The 19,739-nt window shown below is 40.3% G+C and overlaps 2 protein-coding genes and 1 long non-coding RNA gene across 3 annotated transcripts in view; 1 reads left to right on the top strand and 2 right to left on the bottom strand.

Moving 5' to 3' along the window:
* Positions 1–19,739, top strand: part of LOC147646281 (uncharacterized) — a 274,673-nt gene that overhangs the window by 197,812 nt on the left and 57,122 nt on the right. The window lies entirely within an intron of this gene.
* Positions 1–19,739, bottom strand: part of LOC147646283 (uncharacterized) — a 232,039-nt gene that overhangs the window by 180,075 nt on the left and 32,225 nt on the right. The gene's annotated exons all lie outside the window — the stretch shown is intronic.
* LOC147646284 (uncharacterized) lies at positions 12,166–16,280 on the bottom strand. The gene is made up of 3 exons (XR_015281923.1): positions 16,020–16,280; positions 15,657–15,938; positions 12,166–14,863 (listed from the first exon to the last, which is right to left on the bottom strand). It is a non-coding gene; the product is annotated as an uncharacterized LOC147646284 (long non-coding RNA).

Raw genomic sequence — 19,739 nt, 5'->3', positions numbered from 1 at the left:
GCGAGCAGCGGCCCGGACAGAAAAGTTCAGGAGCGGGAGGAGGTGTTTCTCAAGATTGATTTTAATCCTCATTCTCCTGGTCTGATTTGCTCAGTGCTAAGCTCTAGTTCATTTCCCCGTGTCGGGCTGTTGTGCCCCTGATGGTGATCCCTGAGTGACCTCTCCCTGCCCTTGTCCCGACCCACGAGGATTTGGATTTGTTTCAGTTCAGTGGAATTCGTGGTGATTTGGGGGGAGCTGGAGCAAAGCAGCTGGAAAGCACAGTGGGCGTGTGTCCTGGGTTGATTATGATGTTAAATTGTATCCCCATTCGTCCACCTAATCCCGACAGAGGTTCTGTATTCTTAAAATTCCATCTGAGAGTAAAAGTGAGTGGAAAAGAAGCACCAAGTCTGTTATCAGACTGCACTTGCTCCCCCCGCATCGGGAGTTTTGACTACAGCACAGACAGACAACAAGACACAGATCGCCTTGGCTTTCCAGCTAGCCGGAGCAGAGAGGTCTTCCTGGACTGTTTTCTTTCCCTTTTTCTGAAACGAATCGAAGCTGCTCTGGACTGGGGACTCGGGGGAGCACCGGGAGCACCCCTGGACTACCGGGAGCCCGGCCTGGGCAGCGGCATTTTCCAGCGCCAGAGGGACTGATAACAGAGCCAACACCCCCAGGAAAGAGACCCTCTGAAGTTCCTCATCTCTGCTGAAGGGCGAGAGGTTTTGTAATTTGATATCGTTCATTTTTGTGCTGGGTAGTGCTGTGCCTGGGAAATAAACAGGTTTTTTCCACTCCTCTCAGAGAAATCTCTTCCCGAACTGGATGGGGGTGGGAGAAAGGGGCCACGTGGGTTTGCTTCCCGGGGGGAACCCACTGGAGGTTTTCTCCCAGATTTACCCTAAACCAGGACAATCACCCAAATTACACAAACACATCACAAAATTCCAGAAACATCCCTCAAAATTCCAGAAAAATCCAAAAAAATGACAGAAAACACCCACAAAAATTCCTAAATCTTCTCAAAACCCTACCAAAACCCAGAAATATCCCACATTATCTCCAAAAATTTCCGCACAATCTAAGAAAAACCCCTCAAAACACTTCAAGACTCCTCAAAATCCCACAAAATTCCAGAAAAACCTCACAAAATTCCAGTAAAATATCCACAAAATTCCCTTAATCTTCTCATAAGCTTACCAAATTCCAGAAATATCCCACAAAAATCTCCACAAATTTCCGCACAATCAAAGAAAAATCCCACACAATTCTTCAAGGCTCCTCAAAATCCCACAAAATTCCAGAAAATTACCACAACATTCCAAAACAATCCCACCAAATTCCAGAAACGCCTCACAAACTTACAAAAAAACCCCCCACAAAGTCCCCAAAATCTTCTCATAAGCCCACCAACTTCCAGATACATCCCACACAATCTTTAAAAATTTCCAAAAAACCTAAGAAAAATCCCTCAAAGTACTTCAATTCTCCTCCATATCCCACAAAATTCCACAGAAACCACACAACATTCCAAAAATATCCCAAAAAATTCCAGAAACATCCCACAAAATCCTTCAAGTCTCCTCAGAATCCCACAAAATTCCAGACAATTCCTCAACATTCCAAAGAAATCCCACCAAATTCCAGAAACATCTCAAGAATTCAAGAAAAAAATCCACAAAATTCCCAAAATCTTCTCATAAGCTCAACAAATTCCAGAAACATCCCACAAAATCTCCACTAATTTCCACAGAATCTAAGAAAAATATACTCAAAATTCTTCAAGTCTCCTCCATACCTCACAAAATTCCACAGAAACCACACAATATTCCAAAATAATCCTAAAAATTCTAGAAACATCCCACAAAATCCTTCAAGTCTCCTCAAAATCCCACAAAATTCCAGACAATTCCACAACATTCCAAAGAAATCCCACCAAATTCCAGAAACACCTCACAAAATTCCTGAAAAAAATCCACAAAATTCCCAAAATCTTCTCATAAGCCTACCAAATTCCAGAAATATCCCACAAAATCTCCACAAATTTCCACACAATCTAAGAAAAATCCCACACAATTCTCCAAGTCTTCTCAAAATCCCAAAAAATTCCAGAAAATTACCACAACTTTCCAAAAAAAATCCCACAAAATTCCCTAAATCTTCTCAAAACCCTACCAAATTCCAGAACTATCCCACAAAATCTCCACTAATTTCCACGCAATCTAAGAAACATCCCACAAAATCCTTCAAGTCTCCTCAAAATCCCACCAAATTCCAGAAACATCTCACGAAATTCCTGAAAAAACCCCACAAAATTCCCTAAATCTTCTGAAAACCCCACAAAATTCCAGAAAATCTCCACTAATTTCCACACAATCTAAGAAAAATCCCACAAAATTCTTCAAGTCTTCTCAAAATCCCAAAAAATTCCAGAAAATTACCACAACTTTCCAAAAAAAACCCCACAAAATTCCCTAAATCTTCTCAAAACCCTACCAAATTCCAGAAATATCCCACAAAATCTCCACTAATTTCCACTAAACCTAAGAAAAATCCCTCAAAACTCTTCAAGTCTCCTCCATATCCCACAAAATTCCACAGAAACCACACAACATTCCAAAATAATCATAAAAATTCTAGAAACACCACTCAAAATCCTTCAAGTCTCCTCAAAATCCCACAAAATTCCAGAAACACCTCAAAAATTACAGAAAAAAAATCCACAAAATTCCCAAAATCTTCTAATAAGCCCACCAAATTCCAAAAACATCCCACAAAATCTCCACAAGTTTGCACACAATCTAACAAAAATCCCACTAAATCCTTCAAGTCTCCTCAAAATCCCATAAAATTCCAGACGATTCCACGACATTCCAAAGAAATCCCAACAAATTCCAGAAACATCTCACAAAATTCCTGAAAAAACCCCACAAAATTCCCAAAATCTTCTCATAAGCCTACCAAATTGCAGAAATATCCCACAAAATCTCCACAAATTTCCACACAATCTAAGAAAAATCCCACACAATTCTCCAAGTCTCCTTAAAATCCAAAAAAATTTCAGAAAATTACAACTTTACAAAAAAAATCCCACAAAATTCTCTAAATCTTCTCAAAACCCTACCAAATTCCAGAAACATCCCACATAATCTTTACAACTTTCCACTAAACCTAAGAAAAATCCCTCAAAACTCTTCAAGTCTCCTCCATATCCCACAAAATTCCACAGAAACCACACAACATTCCAAAATAATCCTAAAAATTCTAGAAACACCCCTCAAAATCCTTCAAGTCTCCTCAAAATCCCACAAAATTCCAGACAATTCCACAACATTCCAAAGAAATCCCACCAAATTCCAGAAACACCTCACAAAATTCCAGACAAAAATCCAAAAAATTCCCAAAATCTTCTCATAAGCCTACCAAATTCCAGAAAATCTCCCACAAAATCTCCACAAGTTTCCACACATTCTAACAAAAATCCCACACAATTCTTCAAGTCTCCTCATAATCCCAAAAAATTCCAGAAAATTACCACAACATTCCCAATAAATGCCACAAAATTCCCCGAAACTTCCGAAAACCCAACCAAATTCCAGAAACACCCCACAAAATCTCCACCAATTTCCACAAAATCTAAGAAAAAGGCCATCAAAATTCTACAAGTCTCCTCAAAATCAACCAAATTACACAAAAACATCACAAAATTCTAGAAACACACTGCAAAATTCCAGAAAAATCCCCCAAAATGGCAGTAAACACCCACAAAAGTTCCCGAATCTTCTCAAAACCCTACCAAATTCCAGAAATATCCCACAAAATCTCCACTAATTTCCACGCAATCTAAGAAAAATCCCACAAAATCCTTCAAGTCTCCCCAAAATCCCACCAAATTCCATAAACATTCCACAAAATTCCAGAAAAAAATCCACGAAATTCCCAAAATCTTCTCATAAGCCGACCAAATTACAAAAAAATCCCACAAAATTCCCTAAATCTTCTCAAAACCTAACCAAATTATAGAAACAACCCTCATGGTCTTTAAAAATTTCCACCAAACCTAAGAAAAATCCCACACAATTCTTCAAGGCTCCTCAAAATCCCACAAAATTTTAGGAACATTGAACAAAATTTCATAAAAAACCCCACAAAATTCCCAAAATCTTCTCATAAGCTCGACAAATTCCAGAAACATCCCACAAAATCTCCACTAATTTCCACACAATATAAGAAAAACCCCTCAAAATCCTTCAAGTCTCCTCAAAATCCCACAATATTTCAGACAATTCCACAACATTCCAAAGAAATCCCACCAAATTCCAGAGACATCTCAAAAATTCCTGAAAAAAACCCACAAAATTCCCAAAATTTTCTCATAAGCTCAACAAATTCCAGAAACATCCCACAAAATCTCCACTAATTTCCACACAATCTAAGAAAAATCCCACACAATTCTTCAGGGCTCCTCAAAATCCCACAAAATTCCAGAAAATTACCACAACATTCCCAATAAATGCCACAAAATTCCCTGAAACTTCCGAAAACCCAACCAAATTCCAGAAACATCCCACAAAATCTCCAATAATTTCCACACAATCTATGAAAAATATACTCAAAATTCTTCAAGTGTCCTCAAAATCCCACAAAATTTCAGACAATTCCACAACATTCCAAAGAAATCCCTCAAAATTCCAGAAACATCTCACAAAATTCCTGAAAAAAATCCATAAAATTCCCCAAATCTTCTCAAACCCCCACCAAATTCCAGAAATATCCCACAAAATCTCCACTAATTTCCACAAAACCTAAGAAAAATCCCTCAAAAATCTTCAAGTCTCCTCAAAATCCCACAATATTTCAGACAATTCCACAACATTCCAAAGAAATCCCACCAAATTCCAGAGACATCTCAAAAATTCCTGAAAAAAACCCACAAAATTCCCAAAATTTTCTCATAAGCTCAACAAATTCCAGAAACATCCCACAAAATCTCCACTAATTTCCACACAATCTAAGAAAAATCCCACACAATTCTTCAGGGCTCCTCAAAATCCCACAAAATTCCAGAAAATTACCACAACATTCCCAATAAATGCCACAAAATTCCCTGAAACTTCCGAAAACCCAACCAAATTCCAGAAACATCCCACAAAATCTCCAATAATTTCCACACAATCTATGAAAAATATACTCAAAATTCTTCAAGTGTCCTCAAAATCCCACAAAATTTCAGACAATTCCACAACATTCCAAAGAAATCCCTCAAAATTCCAGAAACATCTCACAAAATTCCTGAAAAAAATCCATAAAATTCCCCAAATCTTCTCAAACCCCCACCAAATTCCAGAAATATCCCACAAAATCTCCACTAATTTCCACTAAACCTAAGAAAAATCCCTCAAAAATCTTCAAGTCTCCTCCATATCCCACAAAATTCCACAGAAACCACACAACATTCAAAATAATCCTAAAAATTCTAGAAACACCACTCAAAATCCTTCAAGTCTCCTCAAAATCCCACAAAATTCCAGATATACCTCACAAAATTCCAGACAAAAATCCACAAAATTCCCAAAATCTTCTCATAAGCCCAACAAATTCCAGAAATATCCCAAAAAATCTCCACTAATTTCCACACAATCTAAGAAAAATCCCACACAATTCTTCAAGTCTCCTCAAAATCCCACACAATTCCAGAAAATTACCACAACATTCCCAATAAATGCCACAAAATTCCCTGAAACTTCCGAAAACCCAACCAAATTCCAGAAACACCCCACAAAATCTCCACCAATTTCCACAAAATCTAAGAAAAAGGCCATCAGAATTCTACAAGTCTCCTCAAAATCACCCAAATTGCACAAAAACATCAAAAAATTCTAGAAACATCCCTCAAAATTCCAGAAAAATCCCAAAAAATGGCAGAAACCAGCCACAAAAGTTCCCTAAATCTTCTCAAAACCCTACCAAATTCCAGAAATATCCCACAAAATCTCCACTAATTTCCACACAATATAAGAAACATCCCACAAAATCCTTCAAGTCTCCTCAAAATCCCACAAAATTCCTGACAATTCCACAACATTCCAAAAAAATCCCACCAAATTCCAGGAACACCTCACAAAATTCCTGAAAAAAACCCTCAAAATTCCAAAAATCTTCTCATAAGCCCAACAAATTCCAGAAATATCCCAAAAAATCACCACAAATTTCCACACAATCTAAGAAGAATCCCTCACAATTCTTCAGGTCTCCTCAAAATCCCACAAAATTCCAGAAAATTACCACAACATTCCAAAGAAATGCCACAAAATTCCCTAAATCTTCTCATAAGCTCAACAAATTCCAGAAACATCCCACAAAATCTCCACTAATTTCCACACAATCTAAGAAAAATCCCACACAATTCTTGAAGGCTCCTCCATATCCCACAAAATTCCACAGAAACCACACAACATTCCAAAAAATTCCTAAAAATTCTAGAAACATCCCACAAAATCCTTCAAGTCTCCTCAAAATCCCACAAAATTCCAGACAATTCCACAACATTCCGAAGAAATCGCATCGAAATCCAGAAATACCTCACAAAATTCCAGACAAAAAGCCGCAAAATTCCCAAAATCTTCTCCTAAGCCCAACAAATTCCAGAAACATCCCTCAAAATCTCCCCAAATTTTTACGCAATCTACGAAAAACCTTTCAAAATTTTTCAAGTCTCCTCAAAATCCCACAAAATTCCAGAAACACCTCACAAAATTCCTGAAAAAAATCTACAAAATTCCCTAAATCTTCTCATAAGCCTACCATATTCCAGAAATATCCCACAAAAATCTCCAGAAATTTCCATGCAATCTAAAAAAAATCCCACACAATTCATCAAGGCTGCTTAAAATCACACAAATTTCCAGAAAATTACCACAACATTCCAAAAAAATCCCACAAAATTCCCTAAAACTTCAGAAAACCCTACCAAATTCTTGAAATATCCCCACAAAATCTCCACTAATTTCCTCACAATCTAAGAAAAATGCACTCAAAATTCTTCAAGTCTCTCCAAAAGCACCCAAATTACAAAAAATCATCACAAAATTCCAGAAACATCCCGCCACCTTCCAGAAAAATCCAGAAAAATGCCTGAAAACACCCACAAAATTCCCTAAATCTTCTCAAAACCCTACCAAATTCCAGAAATATCCCACATAATCTTCACAAATTTCCACAAAGCCTGAGAAAAATCCCACACAATTCTTCAGGGCTCCTCAATATCCTACAAAATTCCACAAAAACCCCACAACATTCCAAAAAATCCTAACAATTCTAGAAACAACCCACAAAATATCTCAGGTCTTCTCAAAATCCTACAAAATTCCTGACAATTCCACAACATTCAAAAAAAATCCCACCAAATTCCACGAACACCTCACAAAATTCCAGAAAAAAACCCCTCAAAATTCCAAAAATCTTCTCATAAGCCCAACAAATTCCAGAAATATCCCAAAAAATCTCCACAAATTTCCACACAATCTAAGAAGAATCCCTCACAATTCTTCAAGTCTCCTCAAAATCCCACAAAATTCCAGAAAATTACTACAACATTCCAAAAAAATCCCACAAAATTCCCTGAAACTTCCGAAAACCCAACCAAATTCCAGAAACACCCCACAAAATCTCCACTAATCTAAGAAATTTCCACACAATCTAAGAAAAAGGCCATCAAAATCCTTCAAGTCTCCTCAAAATCCTACAAAGATCCACAAAACAATCCAAAAAAATCCTAAAAATTCTAGAAACATCCCACAAAATTCTAGAAAAAAATCACGAAATTCCTTAAATCTTCTCACAGGCTCATGAAATTCCAGATATATCCCACAAAATTCTCCACAAATTTCCACACAATCTAAGAAAAATGCTTAAAAACTTTTCATGAGTCTTCGAAATCTTTCAAAATTCAAAGAAAATCTCACAAAATTCAAGAAACTTCCACAAAAATCTCTTCAAAATCCCACAAAATTTTTAAAAAAATCCCACAACATTAAAGAAAAAAAATACCACAAAATTCACTAAATCTTCTCAAAACTTTACCGAATTCCAGAAACATCCCACAAAATCTCCACAATTTCCACAAAATTCTACAAAAATCCCTCAAAATTTGAGAAAATTCCTCAAAATTTAAGAGAAGTTTGACAACATTTGAAAAAAATACCACAAAATTACCTAAATTTTCTCCCTTCACCAAATTCCAGAAACATCTCACAAAATCTGCACAAATTTCCAGAAAATATTAGAAATATCCCTCAAAATTCATCAAATTTCCTCAATATACCACAAAATTCCAGAAAAATCCTACAAAATTGCAGCAAAATCCCCAAAAATTCTTAAATCTTCTCATAACCCTACCAAATTTTTGAAACATCCCACAAAATCTCCACAAATTTCCACACAATCTAAGAAAAATCCCACAAAATTGTTCAAGTCTCCTCAAAATCCCACAAAATTTCACAACATTCAAAACAAATCCCACAAAATTCCAAAAAAATCCCACAAAAATATTTAAATTTTATCAAAATCCCACAAAAGCTCTGAAAAATCCCATGAAATTCCAGAAAAATCCCACAAAAATCCCTGAAACGTCTCAAAACTCTACCAAATTCCAGAAACATCCCAAAAAATCTGCTCCAATTTCCTCAAAGCCTAAGAAAAATCCCTCAAAATTCCTCAAGTCTCCTCAAAATCCCACAAAATTCCACAAAAACCCCACAACATTCCATAAAAATCCCAATAATTCTATAAACCTCCCACAAAATCCTTCAAGTCTCCTTAAAATCTCACAAAATGGCAGAAAACACCCACAAAATTTCCTAAAACTTCTCAAAACCCTACACATTTCCAGAAACATCCCAAAATATCTCCACAATTTTTACAAAATTCCAGAAAAATCCCATAAAATTGCAGAAAAATTAAAAAAAACCCTCAATCTTATCAAAACCCTACCAATTTCCAGAAACATCCCACAGAATCTCCTCCTATTTACACAGAATTCCAGAAAAAAAAATCACAAAATTCTTGAAAAGCCCCACAAAATTCAAGAAAAATCCCACCAAATTCCAGAAGCATCCACAAAATCTCCACAGTGTTCCACAAAATTCCAGAAAAATACCAAAAAACTCTTCAAGTCTTCTCAGAATCCAAAAAAATTCTAGAAAAATCCTCAAAATTCCAGAAAATTTCCCACAAAATTCACTATATCTCCTCAATATCTCACAAAATTTTACAAAATATCCCACAAAATTCCACAAATTTCTCACAAAATTCCAGTAAAATCTGATGAAATTGTTAGCGTTCAGGAGCACAGACAATCATGAATGATTATATGCAGGTGCTTTATTAAGAGATCTGGGTGTCAGGGGTACACATACCCAAATCTGACCCGACTTGGTTTTGAGTTGAACATGTTTTTCTACTCTATCATTATAAAACTTATATATTAATTATTAAACTTACATTGTTCTATTGTATACATTGATGTTACCCAAGCATGGATTTCTCATGATCCCCCTCAGACCCCTAACATTGTTTCTCATGTTCTTTAAACAATAATAATATCTAATCACATCTAACAATTGTATCATTTATTATATACTGCTAACACAGGTGCAGTTTCACCTGATCTTTAGCAAGCACAAGGCCTAACATTTCCCATAGCCTACTTTTCCCAGGCTTGCCAAACCTAATTTCTAATTTTATTTCTAAGTCCCTGAATTTTCTAAGATTTTAAGACCTTTTACTATTATTCCCCCCTTTGAAAGCATTTTTACTTCACTAGAAGTGCAAATGTTTTCACTTGATACAGTCCTTTGTTTCTGAGTTTATACTTGATGTTCTTCGAATCCTTGATTGATGTAAGCATTGTCCTGGATGTTGTCACGAACTGGAGAACCAGAAGATGGTGGGGGTGAGGATCTCACATCAGTGCCTTTATTATTTTCTGGTTCCAGGACATTTTCTTCTGTATTTCTCCCTTGAAGATGCTGTCAACTAACCAAATTGCTAAGAATACAGTTAGTAAGATGATCACACTCTCAATGATAGATTTAATCCATGAACTCACATTCCACCCTAACCCTTTGAAGATTTTGCCTAACCAACTTGTAGACAAATCCTTTTGCTCTTCCTGTGCTCCGTGCTCTATTTGTTGCAATTGATTGATGTCATATTCTACACCTGCAGTCACATTTGGGGTGTGGATGCAGCAATGATCAATCCATCCCTTTAAAAAACTCACACACTCCATGCTCTTTCAGGAGTAGTAAATTGTAATTGTACGCTTAGTTCTTTAAATCTTTCTCAGGTCACTCTTGCTAATTTATCTACCGGACCTGTAAGTTTGTACAACATTTCTTTATTCTGATAGTTTGCTATAGGACCGAGCAAAGACTCTAGGGCCCACCCAGATTCCACTCTACTAGAGGCTTCTTGCCAAGTGTCATCCTGATTCTGTTCCTATCCTAATCTTCCCTAGCTATGCCTGTGTCTAGTCACTGAGTTGTTTTTTAAGCAGATTTCACATTTTGACATTACTGATTTTGTCATTGTTAGCATCTGTACCGAGATTAATTTTTGTTTCATCAATTTCACCAATGCCTCTGCACCCCAATGACATTTGCTATGTTTCATTTGTAGAACTTTATTGGAGGACTGCCAGCGATTCACCGCTCTTCACAGAAGTAAACGTGAACGCCGTTTATTTCTATCTTTAGCACACCTTTTATAGGGTTCTACAGGGCCTGCGGGCAGAGCAAGTTACTATTGGCTAACACACACAGGTTTACATTTTTTCTCCTACACACAAAGATATTGTTTTGCTTTACTCTTCTGCAGAAAGGTTTCAAGGACTTTAGCCTTTAATATCACGACTTATTTCAAAGGCTGGTTTGTGCAGACAGGCCTTTACTAATATATAAAATATAGCAACAATTCCCACTTTCTCTTTTTGCACAAACCAGGCTTTGGATGTGACTCATTCTATATTCTTATGAAGACAAGATAACACAAAACTTAGACTTTCATCCCCATAACATTATAAGTAAAGTCCGTCCCCCTTCTAGCACAAGAGACCTCAACCATCCAGTGATGCCCCAGCTGGAGAACCAACTTCCAATGGGGTCACTATCTTCTTTCAGGGCATGTAACCCATCCTGTAGCTGTTGCAGTTGCCCATGGATGGAAACTGAATGATCAGTAAGATTCAAGCAGCACATGCCTTCAAACTCCTCACAACCATGTCCTTGTGCTAAGAGCAAAGAGTCAATTGCAGCTCGATTTTATAATACTGCATGACGTACACTACTCACATCAGCTGAAAGTTCACTTAACATCATGGATGTTAAGTTCAATCCTTCTTAGTCTAACAAGCGAGCCTTTTTAGAGTTGCTAACCTTTAATTCATTCAGGCTTCACTTTGACTGATGTTTTTTATTTTATCAACTACATTCAACAATTGGTGTAAGCTTGGATGGAAACAAAGTAAGTTTCCCAAGATAACAGGGTTTTCTATGTGGATTAGCAGGAATCTAATTCCATGCTCTATCTCCACAAATTAGGAATATGGAACTAAGTAATCGCTTTGGTAATTGTCCTGTGAGATTGCACCACTAATAAAGGCTTTACTTACAATGGTAGTAACGAGATCAGCTACAGGGTTGTCTGCAGCCCAGTGCTGCATTACTTTGTTAGAATGACGTTTTGTCGGGGGTTCAAACATTATCCATCCACCTGAGGTATGGGTGGAACCTAACAAATCTAATTCTTCTGGGGGGCCCTATGGTAACATTGAGAACTTTGATAATTTTTGCTTGCCAGCAGGCTTCAAGTTGTCTTAATGTGAAGCCAACAGTGCAATTGCACTCTTGCAACATTGCCAATTGATTCAGTCAAGTCTCATTTCTAACTAAACCTTTAAATGCTGCTTGAGGATCCCATTCAGGGACTCCTATGAGACAGGTGTGAAAGGATCTCCAGGTGTGGCTAGGCTCACACACATTGACCTTTGGCCAGTTCAGTGTGCCAGAGTGACCCATATGTTCTGTCACTTTTGGATGTTAGTTAGCAGACAGTTGGTCAGGACTATACACAACACAATTACCATAAGCAGTTTGTTCCATGTAAATGACACCATACTTGCAAACTCACATCTAAACTTTAATGTTAAATGAACTTTCAAAGATGCTTACACTACCTCTTGAAGGGGGGAAATGCTTATACTTTATACTAATATAACAATTGCTATACAGGCTAAACTCTTAATCTTAAACTATTATCTAACTACTTTTACCACACATGCTCTGGTATATATGTAGTCTAAGTGTGGAAGCAATTTGCTGAAAGGGTAAACACACAACTACAATTTGCTTTATATACAACTAGATGGAGTCTCTACACTTTTCTTAGATCTTCTACAGAATTTCCTTCACAAACAGACTATGATTTAACACGATTCAGTCTTGGAACGTTCACTGCTCCCATGATGTCAGCTGGCAGCTGATCGGTGACTGAGGGCTTTGATGTTCAGGTTGTTCTTCACATCCTTCTAAATCTTAAAACAAAAGATAACTGAAAAATTGGTAGAGACACAACATCATAATAACAACATAAAATTTCTGTTGGTAAACTGTCTGTGTAGTGTTCAGACACAACTGTGTCCTGACAGCTCCACTTCTGATCCATGTCTGGAGTACCAAGGCTGTGTGGTGACTTCTCTGTTCACTGGATCTCGTGTGTTCAGAGGCACACAGTCTGGTCAGATGGACAAGTGACCTTTTTGAACCTGCCAACAAAACACAGACACTTCTCTCCTTGAAGTTAATGAATTACACTAATCAAAATGCTTTTAGGATATCAATTTTCCCCGTTTTCTTAAAAAAAAAATAAAAATGAGATGTACTTCTGTTATAAACATCAACATCAACACAAACCCATATATACAATTAGTAAGAACCTATAGCAGTTAAAAATCAATTAAATCATAAACATTATTAATAAGATATGTAATATAAAACTACTATTAATTACTAAAACACTGCACCAGCATCCCATAGTTAGCAAACCAACAGAAACAAAAAATCATCAGTGAAGGATTGGATAACCACCTCCGGAAATGATTCTCCAAGCCCACTTCAAAATTGATCCAGCTGTCATATTAATAGGGTCAAATTGCTGAGTCAAAAAGTGACTCAAATACTGATTTGGTACAGAAAACATCTGGATCTGCTGGCAAACATTCTGTCCAGGTAAAGTCAAGGCTTGGCCAGGGCCTGGCTTTAAACTGGAAAGATGCCTCTTAACTCATTTCTAAAACAAGGTTCTCAATAGCAGCAGCTAGGAGATGCTTACAGCACAGCAAACTGTTAAAATGCATTTGTACAAAGCAAATGATCAGAAGCCTCAGGTACCAGACCAATTAAACCATGCAGCAGTTGGTTTAATCTGAAGCCTCTCCCATGGCAGCTGTGCCTCAGCAATGGTACATCTTCTTAAAATTCTGGAAACACTGAAAAATAAGAAAGCTATAACAAACAAAACTGCAGAGATTGCAACAACCAATAGAACTCCCAATGAAGTCAAGGGTGTCACAGACTGCATTCCCTTCTATCCACAAGCAGGTGTTCATCAGTGTTCTGTCACAGCTTTCTCAGTTGTGGCTATCTTCATCTCTCTAGGAAAATAACTATACTTTGCAGTTTAGACAAGTGTCTCCAATAAAACATAAACAATTTAAATTAAACAATATTTAAACCTAACAATAATGATTTATGACAAAAGGAAGTAACAAACTTAACCTTAAAAGAATATCTAAGTTATAAAACTTAACTTAAAAACATTCAAGCCTAAATATAATAAAACTTGACTATTCTTAATTCTATTAACACTTAATCTATATTAAATAAAAACATAACTTAATCTTATTCTGTTACTACAAAGAGGCAACTAAAAGTTTGATATATACCTTTTAAACACAATATAACAGTAACATGGATTCACTATAAAGATTATAAAAACATAACAAATCCATCACAATACTATGTCATCTAGCTTTGAGAATAACCCACAATAACTGCAAATGGTACTAAAAATACTTATTCATAATAGGAATTTGCCTTGCTTAAATTGGTTAGGATTTTAAAGTGCAGTTTTTCTAGAGAAAAACCACAACAACACAGGATTTGGCAAGTTGCCATTCAGCTTCTGTAGCACTTTTCAGAAACATTAAGTCTAATTCTTAAACTAAAATCCAAAATCCAAATTGGTATATATGCAGTTATATGTGTTTTATATAACAAAAGGACTCACATTAAAGTTACCTTATTAAAATTGTGGGAAAAACAAGCAAATGGGTAATATATACTTTAACTTAACTTTGTCTTGTACAGTAAAGTTCTCTTAACTAATTATTTTTTTTTTAAACCGCAAATCTCTTTTGTAGATAACATTAATTGGAAGGTTTTCTTAGAAGCTGTAAATCATACCATATTTTAACCTTAGGTTTTAAAACTAATTATTGCAAGGTAACTTCTGTTAATATTCACCTTAAACACCTTTTTTTTTAAAAAAGGGGCCTATTTAAACTTTCAAAGAAACACAATAATTTCTCCAGTAAAACTCTAAAAAACTGCAACTGCATAAATTCATAATTACTTAAAACACAAAATTAACTCTAACAGGGTATATAAAAACATTTTTAAAAACCAATGAATCATGACTTTTTAACAAACTGGGTACTATCCTGGTGCTTTTTCTTAGAGAGGGAGCCGGGGGGTGGACTGCCCGCCCTGCTGCTGCTCTCTGCTGCTGTTATCTTTCTTCACATTCTCCACATACTCTTGAAGAAAAAAAAAACCAAAAAAACACCTCACAAAGTTAACTTTAACACATACAGTTGTTTCTCTCAATCTCTCTTGTTCACTGATAGAGGAAAAAAGGGGCACAATTTTTACAAAAGCAAGCGATGTTACACGAAAAGTCTCTCACGGCCAGGTGCTAACAGCGGCGATCATTGCAGCTTATCAACTTCTAATTACAGTGATGAAGTTTGAATTAGATACCATATAGTTTGTGACTTTTTGGCTATTTTGTCTCTTTTTGAAGCTGTCTGAGCCACCTGTTTCTGCTCAGCGGTTTCTGTAATTGTTCAGAGTGGCCTTGGAAATTTTCCTGCACTGCTTCTGCCCGAGGGGTGCCCCCGCTCTCTGCGCACACCTCAGTGCTCCCCCATGTCCCCCTGGTTCGGGTGGAAACCAATCTAAATTTGGATTCTTTTCTTCCAGAGTAGCAAAGTTGGAACTTAAATATGATTGTAGTGTTAAGAGTGACTCCAAAAGTGAAGCAAATAGTTCAGGATATATCACATCCTGCCGTAACTGAACAGATTCTGTTCGTTGTTTCAGCGTTTGCTGTGGAATTTCTTTCTCATTATTTCCTTCTCTCTGACTCTCCCTCCCTCTTTCCATGGGCAGCATAGACAGGAGTGTTTGCCCAGCAGTGGGAGGCAAAGGCGTGAGCATACCCATAAGCAAGAAGTCCAGGGAGCTCCTTGCGCAAATCAAAACCCTTAAGCTGTGGCTTTTCTAAAAAGCAGGAAAATAAATCATGTGCTGATTGCCTTTCCATCTTACCGTCAGCGCTGTTGCAGCCCTACAAGGTTTGGCAGCACGTTACGGCCAGGACTCTCCTCTGAGGTCGCCTGGGGCGCGGCACCGTTGCTTTTCGCCGTCCTTGCTGCGGAGGACCCGTCCCCTGTCGCCGACTCCCGTGGCCTTCGCTTTTTAATGTCCCAAAGGTCCCAAAGGTCCCAAGGGTCCCATTTGTTCGGGCGCCATTTGATGAGTTCGGCGGGAGACAAGCAGCACTCAATATGAATGATCAGCAAGTCTCCTTTATTGGCAACTCCAAACTCCCTATATAACATCAATAATTAGGCTCACACATAGTGCAAAAGCAAGCTCATTATTGGATATTTCATTTAAGGACAACTCCACCTAGTTCCACCTTCTTGTGGTCATTCATCTGTGCTGAATCCACATTCTTCTGATCACAGTGTCCTGTTCTCAGTTCACAGTTATCAGTAAGGTCTTTCTGACATTGCAACATCTCATACCAACTACACTCTACTGTTGTTTAATTCTTTCTCAGCTAATTGCTGCATGGGAACACGACCTTTGTTAGCTAGCCACTCTTTCACACTGTTGAGCTTCGGGAGCCTCCCGGGAAGCACCAGCCATGAAGATTCCAGTGGGCTCAGCTGCTACCTGCAGGGGTACTGGGTGTGGCCCGTTGTGACTCAGCGGTGCTAAGAGACCCCTGTGACATCAGAGAGCCCCACCACGACTCAGGGTGTGTAAGCGGCGCAGAACCCTGAGGTGCCCAGTCCCGTGAGAGCCACTCTTGCAGAAGGAAGCAGCTCCCGGGATCCATTCGCGCTTCAGGATCTCAGAGATGGAGGAGAACAAGGCGAAACCCAAATGCTCCCAGCCACCCAGCCCCCTGCCCAGCTGGGGGCAAGACCAGGCCCTCAGCGGGCACTTGGTGGGGGCAGTGGGTGGCTCAGCCTGGCCACAGTCAGGCACTGAGGAGAAGGAGGGGCCCTTGGTCATCACGGAAGAGAAGAACCCTGACGTGGATGATGAGCCTTCCCAGTGGGGAGACCTTCGGGCCCAAGAGCCTCGCCTCTACGGAGCAGGGAGTCACCAAGAGTTGCAGCAGGGGAAGGTGGCTGTGAGAGTGCCCTGGGGAGATGTGGCACAGCAACACCTCTACCAGTGGCAACAAAGGGTGACAGTCAAGGAGCTGCCCCAAGGGGAGAAGGAGGTGAGTGCCCTAAAGCTGTCCCAGCAAGGGGAAGGAAGTGCGAACAGCCAGGAGAACCAGACACATTCTCCTGCCCCCAGTGAGGAGATGCCATCAGCAGGGGTACAGAGCTCAGGCCCTGCCCCTCACAGCACCTGCTGCTCCCCCAGCCTGCCGGGAGCCCAGAGCCCCAGTGAGCAGCAGGCTGTCGCTGAGGGGAGGTCACTCCTAGCAGAGGAAGGGAGTGAGGAGGGGACCCCAGCTGAGTATGATGAAGACTGGGAACAATACACCCAGAGTGAGTCTTCCCAGGAGTGCCAAGCAGAGCCAGAGCTGTCCCAGGAAGAGGTCAGCAGCTCCCAGGACTGGTACGACTCGGAAGAGTGCAGCGAACTGGGCCATGGAGACTTCCTGGACGGGGACTCCAGCAGCCTAGACGATTCCACCTAGGAAGACAACAGCAGCACACAGGACAGCTATGAATATGTGAGCATCCTCAGCTTTGGGATCACCCCCCTGCCACAGGAGGAGGACAGCTTGGACAAAGTCAGCGTCCTCGAGCTGTGTGAAGCAGAAAGCAGGGCCCAAAGCCTGGCAGCTCTTGCGGCAGACGGGCTGCCAGTGCCTGTCCCTCGGGAGGCCTGGCTTGAGGTCCAGGCACCGGAGTCACTCCGTGCCTCACTTTCCTCCCTGCACGGCCAAGCCTCCATGGCCCAGCAGGGGCCTGAGGCAGGGCCTCAGAGCCTGGGGCCTGCCCTGCACAGCCTCGAGGTCCCCGAGGCCCTCAGGCAGCAGCCGTCTCCCTCCAGCAAACGGCCCGGCTTCCTCAGGCGGGCACGGCGGGTGCTGCGGGCGCTGTTCCGCTGGCCCTGCTGGGCACCACAGCCACAGGAGTAGCGCCGGTGCCAGGCTTACAGATGGCCGCTGGCCCAGGGCCCCAGGGAGCCACACCTTGCCCTGGACATGGCCCTGCAGCCTCAGCTGCCATGGCTACTGTGGACTGTGCCAGGGGCATCTCCCCAACACCCAGAGTCACCGCTGTGGCCAACCCCAAACAGCAGCCATGGGGCACATTGGTGCCAGGGCGCTCAGCACTGAATCCCAGAGTCATCAAGGTGGGAAGAGACCCCGACAGTCACCCAGTGCCACTGGCCTCCTGGCAGCACCGCCATCACCGCAAAACCACATCCCCAAGGGCCACAACTCTTCGACACTCCAGAGACAGCCACTCCACCACCTCCCCGGGCAACTTCTTCTAATGCCTCACGCCTCTGTCAGGGAAAAACTGCTTCTGATATTGAGTCTGAACTTCCCCTGGTGGCATCACGGGACATTTCCTCTCATGAAAGGATCCCACGCCAGTCCTTTGGGATTATATCCATGAAGAATGGGCACAGACCAGAGGTGCTGCTCCACTGACGTGACTGCAGAACTTTGGCTCGTACCATTCTTCCAAAAAAATCAACGTTGAGTTTAGGAAATAGTAGTAGTTAGGAATAAGAATAGGAATAGGAATAAGAAGATGAATAGGAATAAGAAGATGAAGATAGTCATTCATATAAGAAGAATAGGAATTACAGTAAGCATAACAAGTGAATAAGATTAATTAGAATAAGAAGAATAGGATGAAGAAGAAATAGTAGTAGTAAATAGGAATAAAAATTAGGAATAAGAAGAATAAGAGTAAGACGAAGAAGAAAAAATAGTAGTAGCAATTAAGAAGGGAAAGAAGAAGAAGAAGAAGAAGGGAAAGAAGAAGACGATTTAGATGAAGAAATAGTAAATAGGAAGAAGAAGAAGAAGATCATCAAATTAAAATACACATCTGGGATCCCAGAATGCAGGGAAGGACTATAAAAAGCACCTACTTCCATCTGATCGTCTTCTGAGCACTCTCTGCCTCTGAGACCTCCTCCCTATTTCTATGTCCCTGGCACCCATTTCTTTCTCAATAAAACCCACGTTCAATAAAATCTGCTTGTTGTCCTCCTATGGTCTCATTTGCACCTTCACTGGGGCAGAGGCACCTCTCCTTCATGGCATCCTAACCCTGGGTGGAACCATGGGTAGGGTCCCTTCCAGTCATGAACACTCCAGGATTCTGTCAGGACTCCCTTCCCTTCTTCCCTCCGCTGCCAGCTGGAGAATGTGCAGCAAAGCAACCTTTGCTGTCTGCTCTGGGAGCCCAGCCAGCTGCTGGACCCTGCCCAGCTCCCTTGGGAGGCACAGCAGGAGCAGCACCCTGGCAGCCTCGGGAATTGCCCTCTGGGGTCCATGGCACACACTGCAATGGGCTGGCATTCCAGCTTCCAGCAAGGAAAAGATGTTCCTGCCCTTCAAGGCAAAGTTCTCAAAGGGCAGAGACCCAAGTGGAGCAAGATCTTACAATGACATTCCACTGCCAGCCTCCATAACTTCATCCAGGGCTGCTTTACCTCCTGGATTGGGGAAAAACAAAAATCAGGAGAGGGTCTTTGGCTGGGAACTGCCACAGGAAAAGAGGGACACTGGGAGGGAAAAAGAGCAGACAAAGGAAGGCAGGAGAGAAAGGAGGACACAAATGGCAACCAGCTGAGAAGGTGGCACTCTGAAAACCAAACCGGAACTTACGGAAAAAGAATGGGGCAGAAATGAAGGATTCTGAAACTTTATTTACTATGCTTCTCTGGGCAACCTGTGCCAGGACCTCACCACCCTCACAGGGAAGATTTTCTACATTAAACATGAATTTCCTCTCTTTCACTCTGAGCCCAATGAAACACCACAAACTCGTTTGTGGTAATTCTCATAAACTGCTCAGCTCTTTGTTCCAGTGCACCCAGCAAGCAACAGGCAGGACAGTTCCACCAGCATGAAGGAAACCCAACTCACAGCTGAGGGACTCAGAAAATCTAAACACCAGCAGAACACCA

Source organism: Cyanistes caeruleus, unplaced genomic scaffold (assembly GCF_971803275.1).
Source record: "Cyanistes caeruleus unplaced genomic scaffold, bCyaCae1.hap1.1 HAP1_SCAFFOLD_103, whole genome shotgun sequence".
Lineage (NCBI taxonomy): Eukaryota > Metazoa > Chordata > Aves > Passeriformes > Paridae > Cyanistes > Cyanistes caeruleus.
The sequence above is the reverse complement of the archived record's forward strand: the minus strand, read 5'-3'. Positions and strand labels throughout refer to the sequence as shown.